General features: G+C 41.0%; 1 protein-coding gene across 3 annotated transcripts in view; it reads right to left on the bottom strand.

Annotated features, from left to right (window-relative positions):
* The window catches only part of CUL1 (cullin 1), a 75,417-nt gene extending 64,637 nt beyond the window's left edge, over window positions 1-10,780 (bottom strand). For 2 of the 3 annotated variants that reach the window (XM_063304203.1, XM_063304205.1), the window contains exon 1: window positions 10,668-10,780. The gene's annotated coding sequence lies outside the window, so the exon portion shown is untranslated. The remainder of the gene's footprint in view (window positions 1-10,667) is intronic. The other variant, XM_063304204.1, reaches the window with a different exon arrangement.
* Window positions 10,781-15,094: the final 4,314 nt, after the last annotated feature.

The following is a 15,094-nucleotide window of genomic DNA, read 5'->3' as shown; positions in this document are numbered from 1 at the left end:
TGTTAATAGATGTAATGTAAACAATGTAAATACATTGATCTGGGTAAAAACACATATTTTACAAAAGCATGTTCTCCAAAGAAATAATTAAGTATGGCTAATTATTAGGTAAATCTATCCAAATTTGTTCAGACTGAATATAAAAAACTAGAAGAATCAATCTTCAGAACGCAATCATAATTCAGCTTCAGAGTATAATTAGTAAGTTATAATCACGTAAGAGAAACAACTACTGTATAAATGACAGACTTCAGACTCTCAGATATTTAAAAAATATATTTAAGCATGCAAATGGTAGTCAGATTTATTATTAATTTATTTTCTCATCATTGGAAGAAGGACCTAAGAGGAAATGATTAACTCCACCTCTTCTAGTTAGAAGGCAGGATTAAATTTCTTCCTGTCTCACAAGTCACATGTATTGCCGAGTGCGATTTAACTCTTGTACTAAATATTTCATTGTAGCAACAAAAACTTGCTGCTTGCAGAGCCATATGGGAATGGAAAAACAATCTATCACAATTACCATAATGCAGGAAAATAATCTGGAATTTATCCCTTGGCTACTTGGTTTCTCTCTTAACCTTCCTGCTTCTTACTTTTGTATCACCTACATCCAGTACATCAACTGATAGTTCTGGTGGTGAATTAAGACCAACATAATCTCAGTCTCCAAACCCAGAAGAATGGTGCTCAGCAGATGCTTCCATTCAATTATTACCAGGCACATAGTGGCCTGGAAGGACATACTATCAAGCTCTGACACAGGATAGGTGGATGTTTTGGGAGGTTCCATAGATGATTCTCACTCACCTTCAACAGACAAAAACCCTTTTTTCTGTGCCCACATAAGACTACTAGCATCATCCATGCCTTCAGAAGCCTCATCCTGTATACTACCTGCAGAGCAGCCCCTTTAGCCACAGTACATTTTTAGGGGATCAAGTCCTGTTGCTCCATTGTTTGGAATAGGGACAACTGCTTCATCAGTCCATTATTTGCTATCACAATTTGACAAAGGGGTGTCCATAGCTTGTTGAGATCTCATGGAAAATCTCTGAATATAGGACTTATTCTCTCTGTAATAAGCATTGGCAACTCAACTACTCCAGAGATAAGTGCACAAGGCACACACTTAAAATGTATAATAGATATTTTTAAAGGATGCTTAAGAATAAAAAGATTCTGAAACTAAAGATACTACATTTAGATAGATACTGGGGTGACACACCAAACATTATGACACCGACTCTAAGTCCAACTGTCAGTTTTCCTACGTCATGTACATATAAACTCTCAAGCAGCAATTCTAGCCAACAAAGAGTACAGGTAGTCTTCACTTAACGACCATTCGTTCAGCAATTACTGAAATTACGATGGCACTGAAAAAATGGCCTTACAACCTGTGCCCAAAATTATGAGTTGCAGCACCCCTGCAGCCACTTGATCAAAATTCAGGAGCTTGGCAGCCTGCCCACATTTACAACTGTGGGGGTACTTCAACTCCCCCCACCCACCTATCTCCCCCCCACCATTTCTGCCCTTTTGGAAGCCCTGCAACCTGCCCTGGGGGCGGGAAGCCCACCCGCACAGTGCAAGGTGTCCCTTCCTGTCCTGTCCCATTTGTGCAGGCACGAGGCCAATAGCAAGCTCCAGCCTCCCCAGCCTGCATTTCTTCACCCAGTTGCCTCCTCTCCCAGTTCCCCACACCTACTTTTGCCTTTTTCCCTCAGCTGCCACGGGTGAAGCAGAAGCAGCTGCCTGCCCTTTTGAGTCCTTTTCAGACCCAGCTTCTCAACTGTTTCTTTGACATGGCTCCCTTCAGAACACTATCAGCAGTGGTGAGAAGATAGCATTCTGAAGGGAGCCACATGGAAGAAAGGATCAAGAAGTTGGCTCTGAAAAGGACTCAAAAAGGCAGCCAGGTGTTTTTGCTTTGCCTGAGGTGGCTGAGTGAAAAAGGCAAAGGTAGCTGCGGAGAACTGGGAGAAGAGGCAGCTGGGTGAAGGAATGCAGGCTGGGGAGGCTGGAGCTTGCTATTGGTGGCCTCGCACCACGCAGGTGGGACAGGATGGGACGCCTTGTGCTGCACGGCTTCCAAAAGGGCAGAGATGGGGGTGAGATAGGCAGGGTTAGCTGAAGGCAGTGTTCCAGGCTGGGAGGAACCAAGCCCAGAATGGCTTGAATTGGGGTGGGTACTCAGGCTAAAGGCAGGTAAAATTCACTTAACGATGGCAAGGGGAATTGCTAGGATTGCCATCACTAAATTATGCCATCTCGCTTTACAACCCCATGGCTTAGCGATGGAAATTCTGGGCTCAATTACCATTGTTAAGTGAAGACTACCTGTAACCTGTGTTTTGATACGGTCAACTGACTAATCAGTAAAGTTATACTACTACTACTAAAGTGAAGACTACCTGTAACCTGTGGGTAACCTGCAGATAACCTGTGGGTATGGTCAAAATTGTTTCCATGTAAACATGCTGCTTAAGAGGAGCACAAAATTATCTTATGGCCAAATGAAAAACTGCACTCATGTCCATGATTTCATTAATTTGCATAACAGCTGCATAAAACTGCTTTTGCCGTTAAGGTTACTTTAATTTATCAAAACCATTAAGTTCCTCATTCATGCTTTACTTATCCTTACTACATACTTCAACTTATTGTCTAAAATCCAACCAAATTTATGAAACCATAAATGGGTTCATAGTCAGTGACTGAGCTGAACATGGATCTTTTAAATCATTTTCCAATTACATTTTATGTTTACAGGAAAATGTGACATTAGACAGTATTGCCTCTCTATTAGGTTAGTTGCCACTGGAGCCTTTTTTCAGGACTGCCTCTTTCAATGAATATTCCATTGCAAAGAATAACTGTATTATTCAAAGAATCAGTGCCTAAATTTGTTGTTTTAATGTTTTTCCCATTGCTTTTATATTTTTAGGCTTTAGGCCTGCAGGTTGGAACTGTGGTGCTTTTTACTTTTTGTAGAGCCCCAAGAAAACATGAGTACTTCATAGATAAATAATCAAATTGCTATTTAAAACATCTGCTACAGAAGTGAACAAAATAGATGAGACTGCAAATGATAATAAAGAAAATAGCAGGAATTGCAAATCCATGGCATGTAAATGAACAGCAGCTGGGTTTTGTGCTGAATCCCAGTCTTAATGCAATGGAGAGACTTGGACATGATTTGTTAAACTGGGCATGGAAATACCATAGGTCAGAAAATTTATACTTATTATACAATGGTGCTTGAAAGTTTGTGAACCCTTTTGAATTTTCAATATTTCTGCATAAACATGATCTGTTCTCCACACAAGTCCTAAAACTAGATAAAGAGAACCCAATTTAAAAAATTAGTCAAAAACATTATACTTGTTCATTTATTTATTGAAGAAAATGATCCAAAGCTACATTTTTGTGTATAGCAAAAGTATGTGAACCTCTAGAATTATCAGTTCAATTGAAGGGGAAATTAGAATCAGGTGTTTCAGCCAATGGGATGATAATCAGGTGTGAGTGTAAGAGGTCCTGCCTTATTTAAAGAACAGAATTCTGAATATTTAGTATTAAAGCCTGATCTTCACAACACAAGTATGTGGAACTGTATGATGACTTGAACAAAGCAGATTTCTGAGGATCTCTGAAAAACAGTTGATGCTCACCAGGCTGGAAAAGTCACAAAACTATTTCCAAAGAGTTTGGATATTACTAGTCCACTGTCAGGCAGATTGTGTACAAATAAAGGCAATTCAACACCACTATTATCCTCTCTGGGGACAGCAACCAACCAAGATCGCACCAAGAGCAAGGAGTATAATACTCCAGGAGGTCTCAAGCCCAGGGTAACAGAGTACAGAGTAGCATATGTCAAAACATCTAGACATTGAAACAGGTTTTTTCCTCATGCCATTGCTCTGTTGAACTCCTAATTAATGTAGCATGATATAATGATTGACAATGGATGGTAAGACATGACTGCTAAGATGTGACCGGTAATGCTCTGTTAAATGTGAACATATGTTAGACAACAGATGTAGTATACTGTCCCTTAATTCTCCCTTTAAATATGAGTATTAGTTAATAGCTGCAGTATTATTTCCTTCAATTTTTTTTCTTTCTTGATTGTATAGTTTTAGTAAATAACATTACTTTACTATTGTTTATTTTTGATGTTATGTAAATATATTGAGAGCTCTTCCACCAAAGTCAAATTCTTTGTATGTCTAATCATACTTGGCCAATAAAGTATCCTATCCTATCCTATCCTATCCTACGGATAGGAACTAACGGCCTTCTTGCATTGGCAAATGTCACTGTTCGTGAGGCCACCGTCAGGAGAACACTGAACAACAATGGTGTACATGGCAGGGTTGCAGTAAGAAAGCTACTACACTCCAAAAAGAATGTTGCTGCCCATCTACAGTCTGTGCAAGACAACTTGGATAAGTCAGAAAGCTACTGAAAGAAACATTAAGTTGTACAACCAAATAATGGTTAAAGCAGAAGAAAAGTTAATATTTTGGAATGGCCAAATCAAAGTCCTGACCTTAATCCTAGAGAAATGTTGTGGAAGGACCTGAAGGGGCAGTTCATGAGAGGAAGCCCACCAACATCCCTGAGTTGACACTGTTCTGTAAGGAGGAATGGGCTACAATTCATCCAAGCTGATGTGCAGGACTGATCAACGGTTATTATAAATGTTTAGATGCAGTTATTGCTGCCCAAGGGGGAAACACCAGTTACTGAAAGCAAAGGATCACATACTTTTGCCACACAAAAATATGTAGCTTCTGATCATTTTCCTTAATACAGGTAGTCCTTGCTTAATGTCCATTTGTTTGGCAATTGTTCAAAGTTATAACAGCACAATGAATTTACAACCAGCTTTTGAAGTTACTGCCATTGCAGCGCCCCCATGGTCACATGATCAAAATTCAGATGCTTAGCAGCCCACCCACATATACAATCCCAGGGTGTGCTTCAACTCCCCCCACCTGCCTATCTCCCCCATCTATGAAGTTTTGGCTGCCCTGCCCTCTGTGGTTCCTGCCATCCTGCACTCTGCCCTGCACCCCTGCCGCCATCTTCTTCCTCCTGCTGTTGATGAGGCACACCTGGTCTGGCCCTTCGTCAGGCAGCTGCTGGCTGCGCAAGGCTTTCCCAAGGCTGCTTTGCAAAGGGGCAGGCCAGGTGCATCGCAGCAGCAGCAGCAGGAAGATGGCAAAGGCCAGGTAGGAGTGGCACAGGCAGCAGGGGTGGTGGAGTGCAGGGCAGCAGAGTGCAGGGTGGCCAAATGGGCAGAGATGGGGGAAACAGATGGGTGGGGGGAGTTGAAGCAGAGGTGAGCACAGCAGGGTAGAAGAAGCATGCAGTCCTAACAATGGCACGGTCCTGCCCTAATGACCACAACCGGAATTGCCATCACTAAGTGGTGCGGTCATGTGATGTTTTGCCTAAGTACTTCACTTGACAATGGAAATTCCAGTCCCAATTAGGGTCATTAAGTGAGGACTACCTGTAAATGACAAGTATAATGTTTTGGTCTCATTTTTTAATCGGGTTCTCTTTATCTAGTTTTAGGACTTGTGTAAACAGATCACATTTTAGGTCATATTTATGCAGAAATAGTGAAAATTCAAAAGGGTTCTTTTAAGCACCACTGTAGCTAGGCAGACTGATAATTCTGATGATTATCTTTTAGCACAAATTTCAAAAGCATTTACGTATCTTAATTTCTATCTTGTTTACTAAGAGAGGATACTTAAATTAGTCAACTGCATGTTTGAAGTTAAGACATATCATATTAACATACAAATGGTGTATCTTCTTTCATGCTACTACTTCTGAAGCAAGATGCAATGAAGTCATGGCTTTAAAGCAGTAACGTACAAGACTAAATTGTAAATAGCAACCCCGGGCAGAAAGTATGAATTACATGTAGGTCCCTTGAAAAGTCTGAGACAAATACAATGAACTCTCCCTGGATTGGGTCCAGTATACACACAACCAGTCAACTTAAAACCTTTTTACTATTTAAAGTCCCTATAGGCTGCAATCCCATTTATTAATAAATGTCATTTAATTCACAGGGACTGAGGTTCTGAATGTGTAAGGATTTTCCTACAAAAACATCACATTTGTGAGCACCAATCCTGCATCCTCCCTCCAAACTCTTCTGATCAAATATGCATGTATTTTACTACATAGCCATATATATTTATGCTGTTATTCCACCAACTTTTTGAGACTCAAGGCAGATAAGGTGAGGCTTCCAGGTTGCCAACAGACTGAAATGCAGCTTTATGAAACACATCACAACTTATCCTTCTGTGAAAGAAGCTGAAAGGAGCATTTTAACTTCATAAACCTACACATTAGGCTAGTTTCATACACTGCTATGTGCACAAGGCCATCAAATAAAATCTATACATGTGGGATGGTAAGCCTTGGCTTCCTATGCCCAAGCCTATTACAAGAGCAACACAGTGGTCAAAACAAGCCACATCCTACAACACTAAAATATCAAATGACTTTCGTATTCTTCTATAAATAATATGAAGACACACAGACTGCTTATTTCCAACTTGCAGAGTATTTCAGTATGCTATTTTATGGTTCACAACAATCATTTAAAAATGTAGAGACTCAGAAATCATATTAATTGTGCTAATTTTGTTTAGTAAATAGAACGCTTGCTTATAACAAAAGCTGAACTGCTTTATATGTCAACTAATCCCAAATGTTTCTGGGCAGCTTATAAGAATATAAATTTTTACACCATAGAATAAGCACTAAAAAACCCTTGATTAAAAAATAGATTTCAGTCCCTTCCTAAACTTTTACAGAAAAATTAGGACTGCCAATGTTAAACACCTCCATGCTATGACCTATAAAGAGATGAAGCAAAGAACACTATCCTACAACTAACTTGGATTTAGGCTTTGCAAAACCTGAATTGGACTTAGAAGCCAACTGGTAATTAGTGTAGCTAATTTCAACATGGGAATGATATGGCAGCTTCAAAAGGCATTATCAGTACTGCTGCATTCTGGTTCAACTACAATTTTTGGACAATCCCACAAACAGTTCATTGCAAAAATCCAAACCTGAGGTAACCAGCACATGTCACCAATGCCAGATAGCATCAACATATTGGTAGTGGCCCTCTCTAACTGAATCTATATATAGTCCTTCCCAGTGGATAACATGTAAACAAGTTGGAGGTTTACATGATTATTCCTCCAAGATAACATTCAATGGTACTTTCCAGTATCACCCACATAGGAAAGAGCGGAACCATCTTAAGTAGTGCCTCCAACCCAGAGCTCCCTCAAGCGGTCCAAAGGGCTATCATGTTCAACATATGAAAGATCTAAGAATATCAGGAAAAGCACAGTGTTCTTGATTTAAAGGTCTTTTTTGTTTAACCCATTGTTACTGAACAGCTCAGCTATACTGCCAGATACAGAATGTTGGACTATGATGGTTCTTGGCCTGATCAAGTACAGCTATTCTCGCGTTCTAACTGTAATTCCTCTCTTACAATTCTTATGTATGAAGCAAGGAAAAAATCAGCTTAGACAGCATGCTTGACATTAATATCCATTTATGGTTTTGTGCTTGTGTTAATAATGGGAAGCAGAGCAGGTAGACACCTGGAATTCTGTCTTGTAATTCAATAGGATATCAATAAACATAAGTTTAACCTTGCTCTGAATTGATATTGGACAAGAAGTGCTAATGGCCCTACGATGGGAAGAGTGTTTTGAATTCTTTCACTTGCTTGAAGCCCTCCCTTGTATTCTGAGAAAGGATTAACTGTTTTGCATTAAGTACAATGTCCACAGACAGTGTATTGTCTTAGATTTTAATTTCTTAAAGTCATGATAGAAAAGGAAAGGTACCTGAATTATACTTTCTACTGCTGTACAGAAAATGTCTGAATGAAGACTATAACGAGAATAAGAATTCTAAATTTCATTAAAGTTATGTCAAATGCCATACATAATGGAATTATACTATTTCTAAATGAAACCAAACCCTTTAAGCTAAATTATGCATCAGCTAATTTAAAAGGGGTTTAATATAAATTACAGGCAATTAATGTTTTTTAAAGTTGATTACATTATATTGTATATTAACAATATAGTTCACTATAAATATTTCTACATTTGGAGAGAGGATATGATTTTCCTCTTCCACAGATCAGCCTGCTTGTCCTAAGATTTAATGAGCAATATTTTTTTATCAAGTTAAAGTCATAGTTTTAACAGAGGTGAGAGGCAAACTTGTTTTGAATTAGGAAATGTCATTGATGCAGCATTTCTTACTTCGGGAAAAGGGAAAGAAAATGAGGACATACAAACCTCAAAAGTGCAAAAAAAGACATATACAACAAATGGATTCATTATAAGAAAAGAAACTTTCCAAGTTCTTTAATATTTATGCCAACTTATATGTTTATGAATTCATGCAGCACCAGTACAGATATAGCAAATGCTTTATCACAGGGGTTCTCAAACTGTGGACTCAGACACCCCCACCCCTGGGATTGTAAGCAACTCTTGGGGAGGGGGGGGAATCATAGAGCAAAACTCTAGGGCTGAATCCTACTTTCCACTCACAAACCAGTAAAGTCTGAGGATCCTTGTGATGTATACATGAAAATCTAATTACTAAAAGTTGTATATTTCTTATAATCTTATCCTCAATAAAACCACTCATTTTATTCATGGGTTGAGGGTCTACACAAATTAATTAGTCACTTTAGGCAGTTACAGAAACACAAAGCCTGACAACCCCTGCTTTACCATACATGCACTTTTTGAAATTCTCATCTCGTATTGAAGAATTTCCGATTTTTCCAAAATCCACTTACAGCAAACTCAGTAAGCACTACCTACAATGTGCTTCACTATCTCTCCAATTAAAAATTACCCTGGTAAGTTAAAATATTCTTATCTTATCTAAACTAGAATTGTCATATCCCTGAAACCAAAACCTGAGGCAAAAGAATAAATGCAGCAAAAAATATTAGCTTAAGAGACAGCAACTGATCATGGGTAAATGAGGATTTGAATCCTGGTTTTCTCAGTTCCCTTATCTAAGAACCAATCACCAAACCACAATTGTTTATTTTATTCCTGTCCAGGCATAAGTAAGTAGCCAAATACAAACATTCTATGATGCATACATTTTTGTGAGAAAAAAAGTTTCTCAATCTATAGAAAATACCTTCCATTCAAATTCCCAGAGATGCAGGAAATAACTGCACTATAGGTTTCGCATAACACAAAAACCACTAAGAGCACATTCATAATCATTAATTTACTGTGCTACTTTTCTATGCTACCTAGACAGATAGAGAAACATATACAGAGCACAATTTTCATCTGATGAAATTCAACTGCACTTCAAAAGATAGACTTTCGTAATAGTATGTTTAGGAAAAGCTTTGTTGGTTAGAAGTCTAATTAAAAACTAGAACTGTCATACTTTACTTTTATCTAAAGTAAAATGCTATTTGAAATTAGATTCAGGAATAGCTCCAGAAATAAGGAAATGAATCCCATGGTGGCCAAAAGTGAAACAGAAAACTTAAAGAAGACTGAATGACCACATGAAGGGAGAACAGTTAAAAACCAAACAGGTAGCAATGAAGGGATGAAGCAGCTTGTTAAAAGTGGTTGTCTACTGGAATATGGATCTGGTGCCGAGGTAAAGCAACTGCCTACATTCCAGACACGAGTTTACATCCCTCGGCCCTCCACTATCTAATCCTGAATGGCTGAAAAAAAAAATCAAAGCAGTGACAATTGTCACCAGAGTAAATCAGAATAAACACACATTAAAACTGGCGGCAAACTTCAGATTTTTGCCTACTTGAACAACGCAGATATCCACTGCAACACCAATCTCTTCCATGCCGAAACCGGAAGAGGTAAGACCCCAGCATCAAGCAAAGCACGACAGTATGAGATTTGCGGCGGGAGGGGGACAGGTAGGCGCACGTTCGAAACGCGGAACACACCAGGCCAACGGCAACTGAAAAGCTGAAGGTGAAAGCTCAGCGGGTGCCCCGGACAATAACTGAGCAGGAGCTGAGCGAGGTGGAAGTGAAAAAACGTTGCATAAACAAAGAAAGAACGCGGTAGTCGGCGCGCGGAAGAGGGTTCCAGGATCTGGGCCGGGCGGGAGAAAAGGAAGAGGCCACGCTGCTGAACTGGTTCACATTAGATCCGAAGCCTCTTGGAGCTTCGTAATGCCCTAGAAAAGCGGGCGGAAGGCTAATTGCCGGCTCCTGGCAAAGACGTCGCCGCCACATTGTGCCGCCGGCCTTCGCGAGCGGCCTACAATAGAAGAGCCGGAGAGGCGGCCGCAGCGAAAAAGCCAGGCGTTCGCAGGGTCCCCTCCCTCCTCCCTCGTCCGCCGATTCAGTGGTACCCGAAGCATCCCCCCACCCCTCCGCCAACAGCACGCTCAGCCTCACTTGACCCGGCTCGGCCTCGCTGCGCCACAACCCGGGGCCGGGCCTGCTACGTCCGTCCTTCCTTCACGGCTCCTCGTGACCTTTTGGCTCTCCGGCCCGTCTTCGTCCCCTCCCTCCCCGGACAGGACAGGGGTTTCCCGCCCCTCTCGCCCCCGCTCACCCCCCACATCGCGCGTCCCGCAGAGTCAGTCAGTCACCCAGGCAGGCCCCGGCAGCGTCGTCCATCCACCCTCGCTAGCCCGCCCCTTCCGGATCCGCCGCCGTAGAACAAGCGTCATCCGCCCCTCGTTGTCTCGGATCGGTCGGCTTAATCTCTCCTCGAGCGCGAGAGAAAGAGGGCAGGAACGCGGCCCTTCTTCAGAGTGCTTTTTTTGCGCCCCGCCCCGCGTCCACTCAGCCGTTACCTGTGCCCCGCCCGTTGCCATGACTGAGCAGGAGAGCAAGGAAAAGGGGAATTTGCCCCGTACCTGGACAGATTCATTCTTCCGGACGGACCGCGAGAGAAGTGCGCACGCATTACATCTTGTTACTTAAACGCCTTTTGCCCATTTATATGCGCGCTCTGTGCTCCCAGCGATAATTAAAACCGGCTTAAAGCGCAATAAGAAGCCACCCAGTTTCAAACAAACGATGAAGCCCACCATCTAATTAGAGCTTTCCCGTAGCTGAGACGGTAAACCAAGTCCGCTAAACTAAAGCATAGCCTGTCCAAAATCGCGAAAAGGGAAACAAAGCACAATTCTCTGACTTCAACTTTCCTTGTAAGGTGCAATGTGCCGGTATTTTTAATTATTAGTTCCCAAACTCAATGCTTTGGGGACACACATCAGTAAATGCAACATCCTGTAGTATGGCTATCCAGGAATGCTCCAGGTAATGGAGCAAGGGCCAGTGTCAGTCCCTGGGCTAGTCTGGGCTGAGGTCCACCAGAGCTTACACTTCTCAGTGAAGCATCCTCTCTTATTTTTAAGAAAATAAGGACCATCCTCAGAGCAAACATGTAATTACAGATGCCCCATAGGAATTTCTCCCAGGGAGAAATTTCATAGCAGTAGCATGTTTTTATATAAGATTCTTAAAAAACAACATTTATATGGATCTTAGAGGGCTAGAAAAATATATAGTAGATCAGGCAACTGGAATGTTTGCTCTGTTCCTGCCTTATAATATTTGCAGAGTTTTAAACATAAATTGGTTTGGATTAACCATTGCTAAGTGTAGTAAATAAGATGTTGGATTAGCAAGACTGAGATTCCCAAATGACCACAGAGCTCATTGGGTGACTTTGGTCCAATTATTTTCCCTAAACCTAACTTCTTTCGTGGGTTTATTATTGTGGGGATATAATCAAGGAATGGAGAACACCATGTACACTGCCTTGAGTTCCCAGAAGAGAGAGAGAATATTAATGCAATCAGTAGAAAAGAGTTGTAATACCCAGCCCATCACTTCAAGTGTAGTAGCTAATCCAGATCCCCAATTTTCAGGGGTCAAGACTAGCCCTTTTGGAATGCAGAATGAATGTAGATGCACTCCAGTCCACAATCATTTTGTGAGTAAAGAGTTTGCTCCCACCTTTTATTGTTTAGGCAATGAAGTCTTATCCATAACTGACAGTCTGAGAACTGTGGTAATCATAGAAATGTACAGGAGACTATTGAGCAGAAAAAGTACCTTTTTATTAATCTTGGTTAGGGTTTTTTTTTTGTTTTTTACTCTCTTGGTAGAGAACATAATTAAAAAGTACATGTGAAGGTGAAAGGTCCCCTGTGCAAGCACCGAGTCATATCTGACCCTTTGGGGGGACGCCACTTTTGCGATGTTTTCTTGGCAGACTATAGCGGGGTGGTTTGCCATTGCCTTCCCCAGTCGTCACCTTCCCCAGCAAGCTGGGTGCTCATTTTACCGACCTCGGAAGGATGGAAGGCTGAGTCGACCTGAGCCGGCTACCCGAGAATCCAGCTTCCGCTGGGATCGAACTTGGGTCACAGGAAGAGTTTCCTTTTAATTAAAAGGTGTGGCATCTTCAAGACTAAGTAACTTATTTAAATGCAGCTATAACTGGTCAATAGCATGAATGTAAACTTTGGGGACAATAGGTATGTGTCATACCCCCAGGCCAAGCCCCCAATCTGATCTGGGCTGGGCTGGGCTGGGCTGGGCTGTGGAGACAACCAGCATCATCAGATTCCTATAAGTAGGGTGTCATGAGTACAGATGCTGAGCAGGAGGAGGCCCCTATCCAGGGGGGAAAACGCATGCGTAGTTTAGAGACTTTTGGGGTTTATCTGTCTGGGTTTTCCCACGCATCTTCAGTTTGGTAGGATTTTCTGGCTACAATAGCAGTAAATAAAACACTAGAGACTTTCTCCTTGTCTTGGCGTGGTCTTTGCTTAGTCAGGACATAGGGTGCAGGATACATGCTGGTGGGGCAAAAGGAAACTAACAACAACAGGATTGTTGGTTCCTGCCAGGATTGGCAAAGCTGATAGGTACAGCCATTCCCATAACACCCTGTACATCAGAAATCATTCTCAGGGTCAGGCACGGGGCAAACTAAACACAGTCATCGATTATGGAGGAGGTTGATCTCAATGTCACAGCCAAAATGTGAGCACAATTTGGGGGAAAAAACCCCCCACACATTCAGAGAAGCTGAAATAATTCAGGTTATATTCAGATGGTTGAATATGTTCTTCTAAAAATGATCCAATTTCCATTCCTATTTTTTTGTGATGTCACCTGCTACATGAAGGATTCTTTTGACTGCAGTCCATCCCTTCTCCTCCCTTGAGAAATTGAAATTATACTGTTATACTGTTAGTTTGTTGTGACAGATTTGCAAACCTGAGGATACAATTGTTCACCTTTATGCTAATTTGCACACTGCTTTTAATGCAATGCACCATCTGGGCCAGACATGTGGGATCACTTTCAATGTCTGAGATCTGACGCATGGACAAGATGCTTGTAGCTGTCCAGGGTATAACTGTTTCATTTTTTTAATCACTTTGCAAACTGTTTTCCCCCATAGGAACTCTTAATACACCACCACCTAGCTTCATATTTAGCTTAAGGCAGCCATTTCTGTCACTTGATCCCCTAGCCCTGCACCAATTCCATACAGTTTAAGTGACCTGCTCCTGTGTTTCTCTCTTACTGTATGCATTGGTTACCACTTATCTCTCCCCCTCCCACTCTCAACCCACCCAATACAGCTGTAGTAGCAACTTGCCATCTTGGTCAGAACTGTTGGGAAAAGTGTCCATTGCAAAACTGCTGACATACTTGCCCTTTACCTTCACAATACAACAAAGGCAACAGAGATGCCTTTGGAAATTTACATGTATCTGCAGTTAACTTTCCTTGCAAAGTTTTCCCTCAGGGCAATATTTCAGATTCTTTTTTGCATCCTTCAGTAGACTACACAAAAATATATGTACTTAGAATATGAAGGAATTGCTAACATTATTTTATTTTATTCTTTTTTTGTGTATCTATAGAGTGGGATGAGAGGATTTTTATTACTCTACAAGTAATAGTAGATCAGGCAATGGGGCACTGATGGGATGACATTGAGCTCCCTAGTGGTCAGATGGAGGGGAAGTGAATGCTAATTGGTGTAGGATGATCCCTGTTGGTGCTCTGCAAGTCAATTTCAAGCACCTTTGAGAGATTAGGGACAGAAATTAATGGTGGGAGATGTGCAGGAAGGAAGAAAGACTGGTTGAAATTTATACAGTAGTCATTGTTCTTTTCTCTACCTATCTTGCACAGAAAGAATCAAGCAATGGCTCAAAGATCTCTCTTAGTAGAAAGAGGGAAATCAGAGTGTTCCCGTCATTCATTCATTCGGCTAGTTGCCTTCTGTTCAGTTGGTTGCACATGATAATGCTATAACCCAACCCAACTGTAATCCTTCTAATTGGTTTTACAATGCCAATAGAGAACTACCCAGCATAAAATGATTTGACGTATTTTTGTCGGTAACCTTCCTATGCTAGATTATCATAAATGAAACTTGATAATCCTGCAGTTTTTGAATATATTGCATGTGACTTCACATGAATCTTATGATTGCCTGAGGGTAAGGGAATGGAATTTTGCAGGAAAGCAGCATCAGGATAAGTTGGAGCATGCATCAAATGTTCCATAACTGAGGCAGTGACATGCTGATAGAATAAAATAGTGTGTACAGCTGCTCCACGCTTTACTGAACATAATTCTTACTGAACTTTAGTTCTAACTAAACATGTGATTATGTTGTAAGATTTCAGTATAATATACTGTTATCTGAAAGTAAGCCATATTGAATTCAATTGTATTCATTTCAGAATAGACATGCATAGCGTTTTGTTTTGTTGTTGATTGTGATTTGCAAAAGATGGTAAAAGAGGGCAGCAAAGGAGACGTGAGTAAATGTATTTTTTCATATTACGGATTTTTAGTATGAATTAAAAGAGAAGCACTGTTACCTCACCTGACTTATTGCTTCAGCAGGTTGTTGCCCAGTGGCTGTATTTCAAGTAGCTAATTCCTTTTTAGGGAAGAACCAACATCAAGAGCTCCTGTCTGGCCACTATGATC

Source organism: Candoia aspera, chromosome 4 (genome assembly GCF_035149785.1).
Source record: "Candoia aspera isolate rCanAsp1 chromosome 4, rCanAsp1.hap2, whole genome shotgun sequence".
Taxonomy (NCBI): Eukaryota; Metazoa; Chordata; class Lepidosauria; order Squamata; family Boidae; genus Candoia; species Candoia aspera.
Note: the sequence above shows the minus strand (reverse complement) of the source record. Positions and strands in the feature narration are given on the sequence as shown.